The 18037-nt window shown below is 45.3% G+C and overlaps 1 protein-coding gene across 2 annotated transcripts in view; it reads right to left on the bottom strand.

Annotated features, from left to right (window-relative positions):
- Window positions 1-18037, bottom strand: part of LOC131271423 (uncharacterized) — a 110377-nt gene that overhangs the window by 33170 nt on the left and 59170 nt on the right. The window lies entirely within an intron of this gene.

Raw genomic sequence — 18037 nt, 5'->3', positions numbered from 1 at the left:
TGATGATGATGATGATGGGGAAGATAGGAAAAACAGTCTCCATTTCCATTCATAACCAAAACCCATAATCGACTGTTAGCATTCAGAGGGAAACGTCCCCCCTGATAGGGAGAACCCGAGAATGTCCCTTTCCCCTCCCCTTGGCCTCGGTTTGTTGATCGTTAGGCAAGGAAAGTTATGTGTTATGGAATAACTTTTCACGGGGTAATTAATTTTCCTCCGGAATGTACCCCACATTTTCGCGGTACCTGCGAGGCATGGCGCAAAATAGTATATCGTTGTGTGTCGGGGGCTCATTCGGAGGGAAAAGGACACACTTTAGGGTGGGTTGGTTGGTGGTTTTCCGTTTGACCTTCAGGCGATGGGGGGAAAAGGAAGTGGAATTTCCGACGATGACGATTGTTTTGGGTCAGGTGAATCGGACGTTTAAATGGGGGACAATCTTTGAGGGGGTCTGTAGACCGCTACAAACTACCTGACAAAATCAACCACCCCGACGACGGAAATGGGGTGCTAAACGGTGGAGGACGAGAAATTTCACTCCAAGGTTTATCTGGAATGACGACGTTTTCCTAGTTTATGGATTTGGTTTTTCGAAAAACATTCCAACTTGGTGGTTTCGCTGTGTAAATAAAGCCTCGCATAACAAAAGAACAAACAACACGAGGAAAATGATAAATAAGAACTAGGAAATATGAAGGAAGCAACATGGTGAAAATATATTACATCAAGAAACGTGGGAGTTACGAAACAAAAATCCACCGCCATGCATTCGTGCCAAAGGACTTTCCATCATCCGCACCCACGACGAGTAGGCGATGCTTTTTCCACCGCATTTCTCAGCCGTCAAATAAGATAAAGATGATATGGCGGCAAATGTGAGTTTCAGTTGGGGTGGAAAAACATTCCTTAGCTTAAAGAATACCTACATCAAAAGCGAAAATAACCGTTGGACCCATTTTTCACGCTCTCCGTATCAAGTAGAAACAAGGTCTAAAGGCTTTATTGGATTTTTACGAATCAACTATAAAAGCTCGAACATTCGAACCACCTAAACGACATAAAACCAAGGCCATTTTATAGTATTAGTGCCGCCTAACGCCTTAAAGCCGAAACCAACAAGGTGATCTAAATCAAAGCCGTCATAAAGTAACGACAAATCTCGAGCGATAATTGAAAGCACTTCCAACTCGAAACTCCCAAACTCAACTCCCGACTAAAGGATGTTGCGATGAAACATCAGAGAGTCTTTACAGCTCCGTGCATCCTTTATGCGGACATAAAATCCTTCAACCGATATCCTTGAGGAACTCTCGATTACGGACGCAAGGTGGTGGCTATTGCGTCATAAAACAATAACCGCAGCCGGTGAGGGATAGCCAAGCAAATAAAAAGACATCGACAATCATGCGATTCATGGGTGGATTGAGGTTGGACCGATAAATAATTCCATTTATGGCACAAGGTGTTTCTTGCGGTTTGGTGCGGGACGAAGACGATCTGCTCTCCGTCGTTAATCCGAAACATCGGCATATCGTGAGCACTCTGATTGTGGTCCATAAAACCGAGTTCACCTTTCACGATGTTGCATGTCGTCGGAGGAAGAGTAAATATTATTCCCCGGCAAAAGGGGTGTCGAAAAAGGAAAAGGGTTTCCGGAAAGGCGTGGGGAAACTTTCACCAAACACCTGCCAGTAATTGGCGGTGATTCGGTGATCATAAACATAAACACTAATCAGCAAGTTTACGCTGCCAGATCCGGAGGAAATTGGGCACCATTCTGCCCGCTTAGGTGACGAACGGTGGCGAAGAACAAATGGAAACACGTGAAGGAAGCGAAAAGTGTGGAAGAAAATTTTACGTAAATCTGTGCATCAAGCATGCCAAGCAGAAGACGATTCGCTTACTTGAACCTTCGCCACAAATGCGCCGTTAGAGCTTAAGTATTAAATTTGTTTATCTTCACACGCACACACACGCGCGCGCGCTCACCTTTTATCAACCAATCAGACTCACATACAAACAATCCTTCAAGGATGATCTTCCAAATTACGCTGCTGTCCCTTTGATTGCGTATTCGAAACGCTGGTAGAACCATTTGATGATGCTTGATTTCACAGTCGAGCGATGGGATTTATTAAATTTCTATTTGATTGAACAGAATCCAGGCCTACTTTGTCCCTTTTCACTTCCCTTTGGGACACTTTCCCGAAGGGTGTGCGTGTGTTGTGGAGTCCGGGGGGGGGGGGGTTGTGAAAATGTAAATATTATTCTGCTCATTGCTTTGCGAAGCACCGCACGACGTTTCACTGAACATCTACAGAATATTGAAAAGTTCGGCCCATCCCCTCCCCACCCCATCCCCGCTTGTTGGGAAAATTGTGATTAGAAAATGAGCATCCTTAAATCCAAACCCCTTCCCGCCATCCCTTTGGGAGGGCACGAAAAGCAATTAGGTGAGAAGATTTATGCAAATGTCCTTCTCGCCTTAATCGTCCCGTCGTCGAGGCGAACGAACGGTTGTTTCAAGAGTTTTCCGATATTGAAGGTAGTTTTTGGGTGAATTTTACTGTCCACACTGCAAAGCCGGAAGAATGGGGGTGGGGGGAGAAGGATGGGAAATTTATAACCAGCTACCGTCGCGGAATAACTAATTCCATGGGCGAGCCTCGAGTAAGACACTCTGGGGTCTTAAACGAGGAAGTGTAATGGTTTTATTTGCAAACTTTTGGGGAAGAAAAACAATTCACACAGACACAGCTAGGACGAAGGAGACATTTTGTTTTAATAGCCAATTAATATCGCCATGTTCTCCACCATGAATCGGCAGATGTTTCATATCTCTACTTTTAGTTAAATGTCATTCGATATTTATTTTAGTTCCGTTAATTGCAGTTAAGCTTTTCCAGAGCGTTATCAGAATATTACATTTTCCCCGATCTATTTTTAAATAACAAAAAATGAAACGTATTTGCGGTGATCACCCGTTACTTCGTCGGCGTAAATCCTTTCTCTGACAAAACAACGCCAGCAAGATGAGTTGCGTCGTCGTTCAGGTCCCATTTTATTTTATTATTCTGTTTATTCTCCGCAAACGCAATCGACGGGAGTGCTTTTGGGGGGCGAAATATGATACTGTAAGTGAATGTTTACCCACCAGATGAAAATCATGGGAAGAAAAAAATGGTGTGCCATTGAGCAGGATTATACCTTGACTCTTTGACTGGGTGTCTGCCAACGATATTGAGCTTTCTTCAAGTCACTCAGCAAGGTAAAATAATACCGTCTGTGGTGGGAGGTAAAAGTCACACGTCTAGAGCGCAGAAATCCTTCCTTTCTTCCCGTTGGTTTTCCTCGAGTGTCAAGACCTGAGTTTGCTGACAGAACCATGAATCAACAAACCACCGATCAAACCACAGGACGACGGCGCCCCCATTATCACCATCAGGACCGCCGCAAAGTGACAGCTAACCTAATCTTCCTTGGCTGGCAGCCGGATGACAGCCATCAGTTGGGTAAAACAAGTGCTGCAGAATGCCAAATCCATCATCAGCACGAAAAACAGGCTAGGACCGATTCCAACAGCAGCGACACGCGCATCGGGAGACTAATCATGTGCAATAATCAAATCATAAATCATGACACCGGGAAAGCTCCAACCAACCACCACACACACACACATACACAACGATCAGTCCGAAATGTGCTGAGTTGCCACAGGCTGGTTGATGAGTTGAAGATAGGTTTATCAATAACTGTCACCAGCCGACTGTTCATTTCTTTTTTTTTTTACGAGGGAAAGGAAAAGCGAGAAAGTTCTAGAATGCCTCAGGCATAAGTGACTCCATTAGGCGGCCCTATGATTGACGGTCGGTAATTGACCGGACCAGCTGGACTAGCGTGAACTTGTTTTTTTTTTGGCGACACTCACGAAAGGAGCAAGCGCCAAGAAGTGTCTCCAAGTGACTTCGGGAGCTTTCGATTGACACAGTTTCTTCCGAACACGTGGATATATCTGGAGTTTGTGGCGTTGTAACAAGCGGACATCGTTAACAGCAGACTTGGGGTTTGTGTTGGTCAACGTAACCTAATTCGGGAACAAGCCTCTACTAGGGACTCGCTATTCAGTGACTAACCGACGATTGTGAAGGAAACCTACGCAAAACAGAAATCGAACAGCTGGCTGCAGCTTGTTGAGGTGAATACATGTTTCACTACTTTTTTTGCAACCAACCAGAGAAGCACAAGATACAGCTGTTCTGGCGCAAGATCCCGAGCTTGGTTTCGAATGAAAGTGAAATATTACCGAGCTACGAGCCACGGCCAGGGAATGAATGAACAACCCTAAAGATCTCGATTAAGGAGACTTCCTGGATCGATGTAGACCGTTTGCTGTGGTCGACGAATGCAATTGCAAGCTGCGCGACAAACCTCGCTCAACAACAACAACAATGGCAGTCGAAAAACCAACAACCATTACCAGCCCCGCGAGACCACTCGTTCCCCGTTTCCCAGTGATTTATCATTTCACTTAACCGCACACTGAAATTAGTCCGATTTATTACCGGACCGGTTGTGGTCGGGTGTCCAACACTTCGTGGGCAAATCGTGGACACCTCCGTAGACCCAGCGTTTGGTTAAGGTGTTCCCACTCGGGAAGTCTATCGACCGCAAGCGTGTCCAAATGTTCCAGACTCCAAATCCTCCAGACATTACCTCCATTGTTTGCCACAAGTGGTCGCCGGTAGCGGATGCGCTCAACAACGCGTCGTAAAGTGACCACAGGCTAACACTGACGCAACACATGCTGTTCTGCGGGTTAAGAGCCTACGAAACGAACCAGTTCCGACACCACAATCTTCGCATTGGGGCAATAAGGAAGTCGTCAACATCATCGTCAGACCTCCGGTCAGTTACACTTGTGATCGGGTGATGAAGTAGACTGGAGGGAAGGAGAAAAGTGAGTGAGGATTCACCAAAAATCTTCCCACTTGTTAGAGGGCCTCCCCAATCTATGTGTTTCCTCCAAACGGTTCAACAGCAATAATACCGAGCGCTAATAAATAAATGGCACTCTTCCGCAAGCCACAAGCACCCGCTCGAAAGAGCTCGTTAGTGAGTGTCTGCTGCCTGAGGTCTTCGCGTGTTTCATGTCACAAATGATGCTGCCCCAGTGGACGAGAACTCGACATGAATTGTACCATTAATATCCGCCACTCCGACGATGAAACTGTGGATATTTTTTCCTGGTTCAACTACCAGAAAACGGGAGGAACGTCAGCTGGAACCCTTTAGGGATCGGTACTTTCTAGTCTCTAGAATATTAGAGAGTATAGAGAAACCTAGAGGAGGTGGAGAGTAGCTTTTGCTGCCGGAGGACTACCCGATGGTTCGAAAATTAATTGCAACCAATTACGAACACTTGAAAAGGAACGGTCCCGTCGTCTCTCCCACACCGTTTTGTCTTGTGCGCGTCATGTGTTTGTGGTTTTGTGGTATCAATTATTTTAATTAAAAGCAATAGATACCGACATAGGTGGGTGATGAAAGGATTCCCTGGAGTAAAATGTTGGAAAACAGTAGCAAACGCGCGCTATCAAACGATTGTTGAGAGTGTCCTTTAGGAAATAGGTTACGGAAGGAAGACCATTTCGTACAAAACGCTACAATGAAATCGAAAATGGCGTAGCTACCCTTTATTAAAATGTCACTTGGAAGTTATTACTCACGCAGCAAAGGACGACACGCGGAAAAGGTGGCGTTGGTTATAACTCATCAAGAGTTGCAAATGCCATGGGAAATGAGCGCAGCGCTGCCATTTCGCAAGAATGACAAGAAAGGACAGGTATCACATCCAAAGTGAATCGTCAAGGAATCTGACGCAAATCAAGGAAAGTTGAAGCGTTTGGCATACGGCATTCTAGACACAATTTGTCAAATAAAACAAATCACAGCGATAACTCGCACGTACGACAAATCAGTGTTCCTATCGAGTGTTTAGAGGCTCGAAAATGTCTCTGCTAAATAGGGATTAAGCCACAGCTAATGACACCATCCTACGTGTACATTAACAGAACGCTTCCTCCCCGAACCTCCCTACCCCAGCGCATCACCTGACGCCCTGAGAATGTGACATTTCAATTAGGAAGCTTGTCGCTCGATCAAGGGAAGTGATCGACGAGGTGGTGTGAGTATCATTTTGACCAGATAAACCCCCGCCGGTCAGACCGCGGAATGGAATGTGGACTTGTGTCATGGTTTTGACGTTAATGGAATTTCCATTTCAATGAAATCCCTGCGGTTTGGGTAAAGAGCAGAGCGACTGAAGATGGGAGAAAATTAAATCGAACTAATTCCCTCAATAAACGGAACTGTTTGTGAAATATTGCAATAATGACATAGTAGGCGCTGTCAGTTCGCTAATTTTATGACAAAACGACAAGAATTCCAACTAGGACTTCGAAATTTTCCTCAAGTTACCTTCCACCCATTAGTCAATCAAGCGTTCTTATCAAAGTACGATACCAAGCTTAAATTTCCATTTACAACAATTCAGTGTATTAAAGCAAATCGCAAGAATAAAGCAAACGTTATATGAAACGAAATAAGCACCGATAAACGAACCGAAATAAACAAATGAAATAGAAAACATGTTCCTTAATTTTAAGAAATATGTAATAAAATGTTGTAACAGAATGAAATAATTGAAAACAATTAAATTACTTGCGAGCACTTGTATATTTAATCGACCTCTGAATGCAACCAAACACTACATCAAAGAAGCCATCTGTCGGTTATTCCAGAGTTTTATTAGAATCCATTCATATTTTGGAACGAGTTACAATCGCCTTGGCTCAAAGATTTGTTTTTTCTTTAATTATGCAACGTGTTACGTTTTATTTTTTGGCGCGTCATACAGAAGTGAGCGAGTGAGTGAAACAATTCACGTGTTTGTTGTATAAAAACCAACCATACAAAAAAAATCCTCCAAAGGATCTTCCCCTGAGGCATTACTTTGTTTTCAAACATACGAAAAGTTACAAGCACCCACACGCACTGTGCATGCTAATGTTTTCCCTTCCTTAACGAGGGATTCTTCTTCGATGCGAGCGAGCAAATCCGGAGATTCGGGAAAGGACACGGCCGAAAAAAGAAAGGGTTCTAAAAGTTTTCTCTTCCCGCGAACGTTCGAGAGGTAAACTTTTCCACCAAACCGAGCGACACCGCAACGCATCACGTATCGCACTTGCGAGGAAAGTGGCGTAGAGTTCTGCTTTCCTCCCTCGTTCATTTTGCTGAGGTGGTAGCGTATAAAAAGGCGCAAAGGATGAGACTTATCCGACTCTGTCTTTCGCCAACCCGCACATGTAATGTACAACCAAAGCAAGGAGGGATAAAATGTGAAACTTTGCAAACTGGAACAACGGAAAAGCGCGCGCTTGTTGCTGGCGGGAAAAAAAAGCTCACCAATCGCCTCTAAATATACCAAAGTGCCTTGATTTTCCGTGGAGGAGCTTCCGAGGAGGGGTGGGTGATGAAACCACGCAGGCTGGCGGGTGGAAAATGAAAAACATTTTCAACACAGCCGCGAACACTTGGACGATAAATCCTTTTAAATACATTCAATTTAGCATCCGACCGCATCGAATGGAGTTTTCGCATTTTCCGCCCCAACCTTTCCGACGTGGCAGGGAAAAACTCCACGCATTTCAGAGGTTTTTTTTTGTTTTGTTTCGCCGCATCCTTCCGGATGATCATGATCCTATGCTGACGACTCTTAGAATTCAGAGTGTGCATGTATGTGTGTGTGTGTGGTGTGGAAAAATAATGCTTTCGGAAAACCCCTCCTTACTCCTGTAGTCAAAGGGGCTAAAGCTGACTTTCCTAGGGAAAACAACGGTAAACAGCATTTAAAGCTTCTCGTTGATGCTGTTGTTTGTGATTCTTCTACCTCATGGAGTGATAAGTTGATGGAATAAATATGAAATTTGTCTAAATGCTTCACTTTCTTCTTTTTCACGGTGCACCTAAGTTTTGAATTCTTTATGCCATTACTTTTCTTCACTTTGGGGTTTTACTTCACTTTGGGAAAAGTTTATTCCCAGAATTGTTCATTCCAGAAGGATATCTATTGTACGTTGGTATCCCTTTTTATATTGAAGGCTCCAAACAAAACAAGCTGACTCACCCGGGGGCTTAAAAAATATCACCTTTAGCTTCCGCACGCGAAGCGACGGGGTTTTGGAGGAAAAGACCGTGGGAAATCCTTCCGAAAGTGGAACCCACCAATCCGTGGATACCCAACCGTTGTGTGTTGGGCAAAATGGAGGAAAACAGTCCATCCCCAACTCACGTGCGACGTGAAACGATCCTTAAAAGAAAAAATATGCTGGGGAGGGGGACCGTTGAAAGGGAAGGTGGATTCCGGATTTAATGTGTCAAGGATTAAGAGCGATTTCATGCTGTCGGTTTTTCTCGGGAAGCTTTTCGGGGGTGGGAAGGAAAAGCAACCACTCTTCGAAATGCGGCTTCAAATACACCGAATGAAGTGAAATATAGAACCCCAATTCGATCCCAAAGCCCGCGAAGAGCCCGTACCAGATGGGAAAGGAAAAACGGCGTTTACAAGCTTGCGGGAAAATCCAACCGTTCGGAGAAACCGAGCGATCCTTGTTCGAGTTAATGGGTTTGGGCCACAGAGCTCGGTCTAAATGAGTCGAAGATTTATGTCCATTTCCATTCTCCCTCTTTGTTGCTTGTCGATATTTTTGAAGAATTTATGATGCTTTTGTTTCGCAGGTTTTTCTGTAGGTCTGTTTTTTTTTTGCGTATCGGATGTGTTCAATTAAAATGGGAAATGCAAAAACATATCGACGGAAGGAAAAATTGTCTATTCAACTCCGGGAACCGTTCGAGGATTTCATGCTCCATTTCTCGTATCGAACAGAAACACAGAGCTTACCGGGGGACCCACTTGATACAATCCTTTTCCCCATTTTAATCCATCCCATTCCGGGCTCGGAAAATGGTGGCTTCCGCTTTGGTCGCGTACCTGAAAGGCGGATGCCGGACGAGGGCAAAAAGTTGAACCAACCAACGCGAACGGAAAACAGAACTCGCTGTTTGAAGAAAAATACAACCCCACCAGGAAAACGGGGGGAGCCCAACATGGGGCAGGGACACAACACAACCGATGGAAAATTACACAACGTTGTTCGTTACTTCTGTGTTCTAGGTAATCATTTTTCTAGCCTCCCGCTCCAAAGACTGTGTTTTGTCTGGGTCTTGGTCTGGCGGCCGTTTTTCCACCCTCAAAGAGGGGAGTGGGAGAACAAAAAGCCGCCACAGAAGCAAAAAAGATGAATAGAAAAAAAAACAAGGTGGATCCAAGGGCTCGGTGGAGTCGACACCGAGAGAAAAATGCCGCCAATTAAAATTCTTCTGTTCGGTCGACAGGGGTTTCTGTGCGGACTTCAATACCAACCGACCAACCGACCGACCGACCGAACCCCATTCTGCCGTCACATTCTTCACATGAGGAGGAAAGTGGGGCGGGGGGAAAAGGGATTTTTTCCGAACCGAGAACGGTGCGCTTGCCGTCGGTGGCTGGAGTTATGAAACATGTGAAATTATCAATTGCCAATAAATTCACGGATTACACCAATTAATTTTCCGCACTATTCCGCACGGTGCAAAGGAAAAAACGGGTTCGGGAGAATCTTCCTCCCTCCAGTTGGCGAGTGGTAGGGGAAAAGAGGGCACATGAGGTGCAACCTTCCACCGTACCTCCTTTTTCCCTCCCAACCCCATTCGAGATGGAAGAAAAATGCGCTTAAAATCCCGCCACCACAAGAACTTTGTTCGCAACCGACGGTTCGTCGCATCGGAGCTTTCCGAGCATCGCATCAGCATCAAAATGAAAACAAAACCACTCGAGTCGAACCCCATCGGGCTTGGAGTAATCGAATAAAGGCGGCATTACTTGTCCGGGCTGCGGGACGCGGGCCGGAGGACGCATTGAAGTCCGGGAGTCGAAAACAGGATTATGGTGCAATAATTCTCCTTCGTTGTGTCCCTTGTTTTTCATTCGAAACATGCTTCATTCAATGGGGAAAAAAAGCAAATAAATAAATAATTTAACCCGCAGGTTGGTTGAAAAATGTGATAGTGAAATGGGTAGAACGTTTTTCAAGGACCAAAAGCAAGCAAACTTTGGCCACTTTTGTTTCAGTTAACTACTTCCAAATGATGATATACAAAGTCGTGATAAGGACAACACCTTATTTAATAAAAACAAACCTTTGTTTTGTAAACAATATTTCATCTTCTCTATCTAGTTTTCGATAATGATTATGTAGATATAATTTATCTCAGCGTAAAGCTGTTATTTAAAATTGCATAACAGTCAATAAAAACATCATCCATTTTAATTCCTTCCATTCTTGTGCTTCCACCTAAGCAAAACACTTAATATTCATAAAAATCGTGCACTTTGCCAAGATTTAAACAAACTATGCACTGGCTGCGTGCGTTGCATATTTGTTTACCATTATGTGTGAGTGGTTTTGCGGCAGGATTGCATAAGTTAAAATAAATCATCGCATCCCAACAACGCGAGCTCGGAGGATGCTTCCGTTGCAACCCAGTGGAATTTTGTTCGCTCAATCATGCTTCTCCCCCCCTTCCCCCTAATCCCTAACCAACTGCATTCCGGGTTTGGAGTGCGCGCCAGCGAAAAGAGTAACAACAAACCCTCCTGGCGCACCCGGGTTTCGCGAAAAATCCTTCATTTATTTATGTTGGGGGGATGTATTTATTTAACGTTTTCTCCATTCCACGCGACCGGCTCGGGGCCAGGTTGCAGCGCGCGGATGTTTATGTAGTGGATTAGTCGATGCACCCCCGCACCCACCCATTCCACAGCTTTTCTTCAGTGCTTTCCTTCCTTTGCTACTGAATTTCCAATGAAAGCCGAACATTTGTCACAAGACGTAGCTGCGGATGCAAGTGTCGAACAGGAGGGGGGAGACTTTTCGCGACACAACAGTGGAAAACAGGAACGAAACAATTGTATCGCCCTCCTCCGCGCCGTCCCGGCAAAAGGAGCAATCTAGGACGACCCTGGGAAAAGGAACAATCCGTTTTCATGCTCGAGAAAGCAAACGGTAAACGCTTTCCCCGGACGCTTGGGGGGGTTGGGAAACTCGGAGGGCGTCGATTCGAAATACTATGCAAATTCTAAATAAATAACGTCGTGTGCTTCCGTACCGACCCGGTCCGTCCGCTGTTCGGTCAACATTCGACAAGAAGGTCCTCTTCTGCACCCGAATCTGCACCTTCTGTGCTGCAATTAGCCCGGATCTTGAGCGGAACGAACACCAGACCCTTGGCACGGCCAAAGAAAGGAGACAACTTTTGCACTAACGATGAAAGAAATCACAACTGTAGACACTCGAAACAATACCGGCCAGCGTTTTCCGAACGCTCGTACAATAGTGGTGTGTGGTGCATCGGCACTGAGTTTATGATGTTTGCAATTTTCGCGAAACGTTTCCACCGGGAGCGCATAAAGCAGATGTGATCACAATGAGGGTTCTAAAGTGTCAAACTTCAACAGTAATCATATTCAATGTTTCCCAAATGCATTCTAAGTTACGAAACGAAAACATCGCTTTGTTGTCCTCGCAACGAGATTCTTCGCAAGCAATAAATGTTACGAGTTTTGCAACACTCCCGCACACCACTGTAGCGCCGCCCTTCCAAGCGAGAAGGCCCAAACTTGATTCCATTCATTTGCAACTTTCCCCCCTAAATACGCTCGCAAAATAAAATAAAATCAAACGACACCCGAGATTAGCAAATTAAATTGTTTAAAACTCGGTCCGAGAGGCGCACTTTCGAAGTGATGTTGAACTTATTCTTCCCTTCCGCTCGATCCTGACCATAAACGTGCCGTCTTCCACAAGGAGACTTCATGTTGCCCATTACGGCACACCAAATGTCTTTAAACATCGGCATGGACTTAGGAATTGGTTTAGCTAATTTCTTAGCGTTGGGATTTAATTAAAATTAAACATCTTTTGAAATCGTTGCCACCGAGCAGTTTCGTCGTGTGTCTCGTCTCGGGGTCCTTCCCAATGCTCTCTGGCCTCTCTCCAGTCTCCTGTGGGACAAAGTGTGTCAAACTTTTTCGCCCGACGGAGATCATGAATTAACTTGTGATTTCTTGGAAGCTGCTCAATATAATAAAGACCCGCAGGGAGAGAAAGAGTTCGTGCCGCCAACCGACTTGCAGTCACCGTGACGAAGTACATTAATTACGTGGAATTCGTAGATTCCGCAGCTCGATGGTGGAAGAAAATGCAATAATCTTGAGCTGAAGTGTACGCCGGAATCTTTTCAAACATTGTTCCCGAGCTCCTTCTAAGGCGAACGCTAAGCTCCCGATGATCAGCGTCGGTGATTAAACAACGCTGGACAAGGGGAGGAGGTAGATAGGGGGGGTGAGGGTTATTGAAATACTGTGCAAATGGAACTTTTCCTCGTGCCACTTTCCCAAACTTTTCCTCCCCCCCGGAGGGATCGTCTTTGATGGTGAGAAAGTGTGGTGGCTGATTTTTGGTTGTCTAGATTTATTTGAAAACTCCTTCACCCGCTCCACAATTTTGTTATCAACGATCTTAACGATGATATGCCATGCTCCTCTCTCTCTTGTCTACCCTATTGCTACGGGAACGATTTTCTTTTCGACACACAAATTCCCACCCAAAGTGGCTCCCCGCTCTGTGACGGGCAATTTCCCACCGGTTTAATTTATTGAACACTTCCCACACAAGAGCGAGTGCAAGTGCAACAAGACAAATGCAGCTCGGACACGACAGAGAAAATCAATCCCATGCCTGAAGCGCCCGCAAAAACCCTCGACCTGATCCCAGCGTTGGGTTTGGGTACGTGAAAATTGGGATCAGATAGAACATAAATCTTTCGAACACCACACCAAGCCCAAAAGCATTTCGTTTTCGGGTGTTTCCGGGGTTCCGCCCAGTAATACTTTTCCCGGCGCTTTCTTCTTCTTGCTGCGGAATGAAAATGGGTGAAAAGTTGCTCACAATTCTTCGAAAGTCCTGTACTAAGCCACTCTCTGATAAATGCACCCTTTTTTAGTTCACTCAAACCATTGGAAGATGTTGAACGAAGGATTTTCTTTAATGGCAGCACTCTTTTTCTCGGTAGAACATAATAATGTTCCCGTGCTGAGAAATCCAAGGATATTTCTGTTTTACTGGAATGACTCGATTTCGCATCAAAAGAACAATTTTCGAATTATGCAGAAGGTACTAACCCATCATTTTAATCCCTCCAGAAAATGGGCACAAAACCAATTCAACGGAATTACCATAAAGTCATAAATGAGCTCATCTGATTTCCACAAAAATACCTCTCGTTATTGGCGCCAAACTGCTAATCACTAATTATGAGTCCGTTTGAGGTGACGCTTCCGCCTAAATCCAAGAAGTTAATCCCAGCAACCCGTGCGATGACTTTCATTCCAAAGCCACGGAACGGGATCCCCGGGAGTTTAAATTAGTTCCCTTCAGCCCGCCGGGCGCATTCCGGACCGGAAACCCGTGCGAAATTTGCGCCCCGGGTTCTAGCCGGTGCGATTTGCGACCAATTTTCTGTCGGATGAGGGTCAATCTGTTTGCTGCCAGTGTTGTTGGCCGAAAGCCGGCGCTACTAACGAGCTGATTGCGGTCACCAGAGTTCGGACGTTGCCTCGGGGACGTGCAATTCGGTTGTGCCGAAAGAGAGAGCCAACCCCACACGATGGCCGCGGCAAAGTTGCTCGTAAATATACTAATTAGATCCGGGCGGCCACAGGCGCTGGCGCCGAACTTATTTGCGTATGTGCCGGAAAAGCCCCCGCGCTTCGTTTGTCGGTGTGGAAAATGCCATTTCGCATCGCATTACGTACACATTTTATTTTCACTCGTCTTTTGGAAGGTAATTGTTTGGGGTTTGTCCCAAACAATTGAACGAGTGTTGCAAACATAACGATAAACCTTTGAATGTTTAATTGAAAATGGCAAGTGTAGTAAAAAGAACTTATTACTGTCCACAATGTACGCCGAGGGAAACATTTTAAATTGCAAACACCTTGGGTTTTCACCAACTTCAAAAAAACCGCTATAGACCATTTCGAAAAAGGCCCTTTTCATGATGAAACCGCGCATTTGCGGGAAAACCTCCCGTTTTCACCGAAATCCCAACCGATCGGGAACCGGCATTGCGGTGACGTCTGCGTTTGCAAATATATTAATTAAAACCGCCACTCGCACGTGTCCATCGAGCTTCCCTTTCGAAGTATCGAACCCCGTAGGAAACCGGGCAAATAATAAATAAATGGGCAACGAGCGGCCCGAACCACCCCAAAATGGACCACCGGACTTTTCTCGGGCACAGAACGGTTCTTTTCCCAAACTCCACCGGCGTGAAGGTTCAATTACCGCGGATATATGCGGTCTCATGGTTGTGCGGCCCCCTGAAAGCCAGCATTTTGCAGCGTTCGCTTTCGTACTTGTTTTTCCTACGCAACCCACACAAGGCAATCGGCAGTGGGTCTTGTTTTCCGGCCACAGAATGCGACACAAACACGCACCAGCAGCAGCAGCTCCTCGTACGCGGAAGAAAGAAGCCCATTATAATTGCAAATTAATGGACGGATTAATAGCCACTCTCACTCGCGATGCCAAAATCTGAGCATTCGCCGGACGAACCTTCCAGGAAGTCATCGGAACGAACAGAGGCCGGAAACGAGCCGGAAAAAAGGGAAATAGTAAATAACAATTAGCAATATTTGCACATCGAGGAACTCCTCCCGCCAAGCAATAACATTTGCGGCGGTCAATGGGTCCTCCTGGGCGGGGAATGAAAAGCGGGAGAACACATCTGACCCGTAAACAAGCGTTAACCCATCAGAGGAAACCCAAAACCCACCTCTGCCGAACAGTGTTACACTAATTGAGCGAACAGAAAGCGAGATCTGCCGCCTAATGGAGGGGACTTAAGCACCACCGCGTTTGAAGTGTTGTTCCGGAATGAAGTGTAAACATCTAATGCACCTCAGGATTCAATTATGGACATTGATTAGGCCATTAGAGGAATTACAAATCTTTATCCACAAAAGAGGGATAATCCACAATCCAGGATTTGCTACAAAACATGGGGAATTCGGGGAAGTATGTTGAAAGTTAAGCAACAAAAGGTCATCACTCTTCTTATAACAGGATAAGCGTGGATAGTACGAGCCTTTTAAGCTGGGAAAAAGTCGTTTAAATAAACATCCATTTCCTCTCCTTGACTCAAGTTCATCTCGTCGACTTTTAATCAACGTAAAACTATCCCCTGCATCCGAATTCTTACCATCGTTCGGTAGACAGCAAAGTATCCTGGACGTGATGCCCACGTCCTAACGGAGACTGACCGACTCCCTGTGACCATATCCATTATTTCGGGTTCGTTTACTTTTACGGAAGGATGCCCAGAAAGAGCTCCACCGGGCCGGAAGCTTCACCTTCACCTGCACGGGTTGCGGTAGGTTAGAAGATCGTTTGTATCGTTTCCAACGAAGCAGTGAACCCCCCAATCGTGGTTACCTGCCTAACAAATGCTCCCATTTCCACATTGTTATTACACCGAGCGGAAGGTGTGTACATTCTCCCGATACGGGTTTCTTTCCTTCTTTTACGGAACTCCACAACGGAGCGCCGGGTCAAACACCGGTGGGGTTTTTACAAATCCACAAGAGTAGCATCCTACCTCCCAGGTGGAGGAACGTCAAACTCCGGAAGGTAATGGGAGACAAAAATTAATTAAAAATTCCTTACAAAACTATTGCTCTTGTAATGGGCCCACGGTCCGGTCCACATGCATGTTTTACAGAAGCTTTGAGTTTGTTCATTCCATTGCATAAAAATGCTAAAATATGGGTTTAAAGCTTCATAACTCCTCCACAACTTCACTGTCCGCCATGGTCAACCCACGAAAGAAATGGACGAAAACAACGTTTATTTTTAGTGCAGTGACCTCATCGCGAAATGTCATTGACATTATTTAAGCAGTTGGCACGAATCCGTCGATCACGATCGCCACAAAAACGGTAGGATTATCGACTTCTGCTGGACACGAAAAGTGGCCAAGAACTTGTTCACTTCGCAAGTTCAATGCGTGCAATGGTGATTAGTTGTCGGTCACGGTGAAGGTTCGTCGCAGTCGATGTGTTTTATGACATCATTTCAAATAAATTGGGATTGTGAGTCGCAGGTTTGATACTTTCTTATTCCACGTGTGTACAATCTTCTCTCTGATCTGTTCTAAAATGTGAGTTATTTATCTGAATGTTTACAACTTCTTTTCATTAGGTTTAGTATCAATTTATACAAATACTGATGAAAACTATCGCATCGTCATCGTATGCTAAAACACTCACCCATTCTATAGAAAGCAATTCCCCACAATGTATCTCATAAAATCTAATTGCAAATAACAAACATAAAAGACTAGATTAATGTCGAGCTAAATTGCATACCAATTCAATTTATGTAGTCACATTAACTTGAAAGCCAACGACAACAACGGAACTGGCGAAACCAACTAATTCAGCTTCCGTTCTCCTCACTTTCCGTTAATCGCATCCGTCTCTCCCGCCGTCCGTCGCTGTATGATTCGATTATTTTGAGTCAGCTCATTCTTTTCCATCTTTACCTTTTATTGCATTGTCGGGCGCGGGAAAATGGAGAAAAAAATCGGATCCTCGGAAAAAATCGGAAACCATTTTTAGATTGCACAAACAATGCGTTGTGTGAAAACCCGGGGACGATGGTGATAGCGAGAGCCTGGGCGCGAAATGTAGTCTTCAGGAAGGCAAATTTCCCGCCCGACGCTCAAGCGACGCTTCCTGTGGTCTATAGTTTTCCGACGCGGAATGGAATTTCATAACACTCGGATGGCGGGATGGGTGGATGGGTGGTGTGTGGTCCTTGTGTACCTTTGGGGGACACGGGAGTACGATGATACGCAAACAAGAGCAAGCGGCAGTAATAACAAGAGCGCAACGGGCACAGACAAAACTGCATTTCCATTGCCATAATTTATTTTCCCGACATTGCGCGACCAGGACGCAAGGGAACGAAACATGGATGCAAGGACCGCGGATACGCCTTCCTTCCTTGTTTCCTCTTTCTCCCATATCTTGTTGTTACGACCCGACCGAGCGAGTGAGTGCCGTCGGCTGTTGGGGTGTAAAATGAGCTGAACTTTCCGCGAACGAGCGGCGAGGAGTTTTCCGTGGAGGCGCCCTTTTTATTTTACCCAACGGCGTCAATTTTTGTGTTTTACTGGCATTTTTTTTTCTTCTACTTTTTCCACACATACATTCCATCCAACAAAAAGAATGCATTTTTCCGACATTTCCCGGAAGCTGGCAAGTGGTGCCGGGGGCAAGGGGTTTCCTTCCATTTTTATTCTGCACTTTTACTTCACTTTCCCATGACGGTCTTTATGAGCCTCGACGTTTCCCCCACTTCACACACACACACACACACACATCCGCTTATCCAATTTTCCATGTTCTTTTCCTAAGCTTCCTGTCCCGAGGGAAACGGTGAAAACAACCGTGAAGGAAAAACGATACAACGACAACACACCACCAAGCATCCGTAAGGAAAAATGAGAAACAATTTTCATCATGAATAAATTCATAAATAAAATTTTAAATTTAAATTGAAGATTGAGAACTGCCTTCGGTTCGCCTTCAATGGGCGGAAAGAAACATTTTGGCCCAACTTGTTGTTGTTCTGTCTGCATCCTGCCAAAGGCTCCGAGGGAAGGCTCGTTGCGGCTTCCTTCCTGAATCGTGCGACTCACGGAAATCATACGGAATTCCATTCATTGGCAAAACATGGCTATGCTTTACTTCACAGCCGACTCTACCAGATTCCCACACCCGAGGGCGGGGGGGGGGGGGGCAAGGGTTACA

This window comes from Anopheles coustani, chromosome 3 (assembly GCF_943734705.1).
Source record: "Anopheles coustani chromosome 3, idAnoCousDA_361_x.2, whole genome shotgun sequence".
NCBI classification, from domain to species: Eukaryota; Metazoa; Arthropoda; class Insecta; order Diptera; family Culicidae; genus Anopheles; species Anopheles coustani.
The sequence above is the reverse complement of the archived record's forward strand: the minus strand, read 5'-3'. Positions and strand labels throughout refer to the sequence as shown.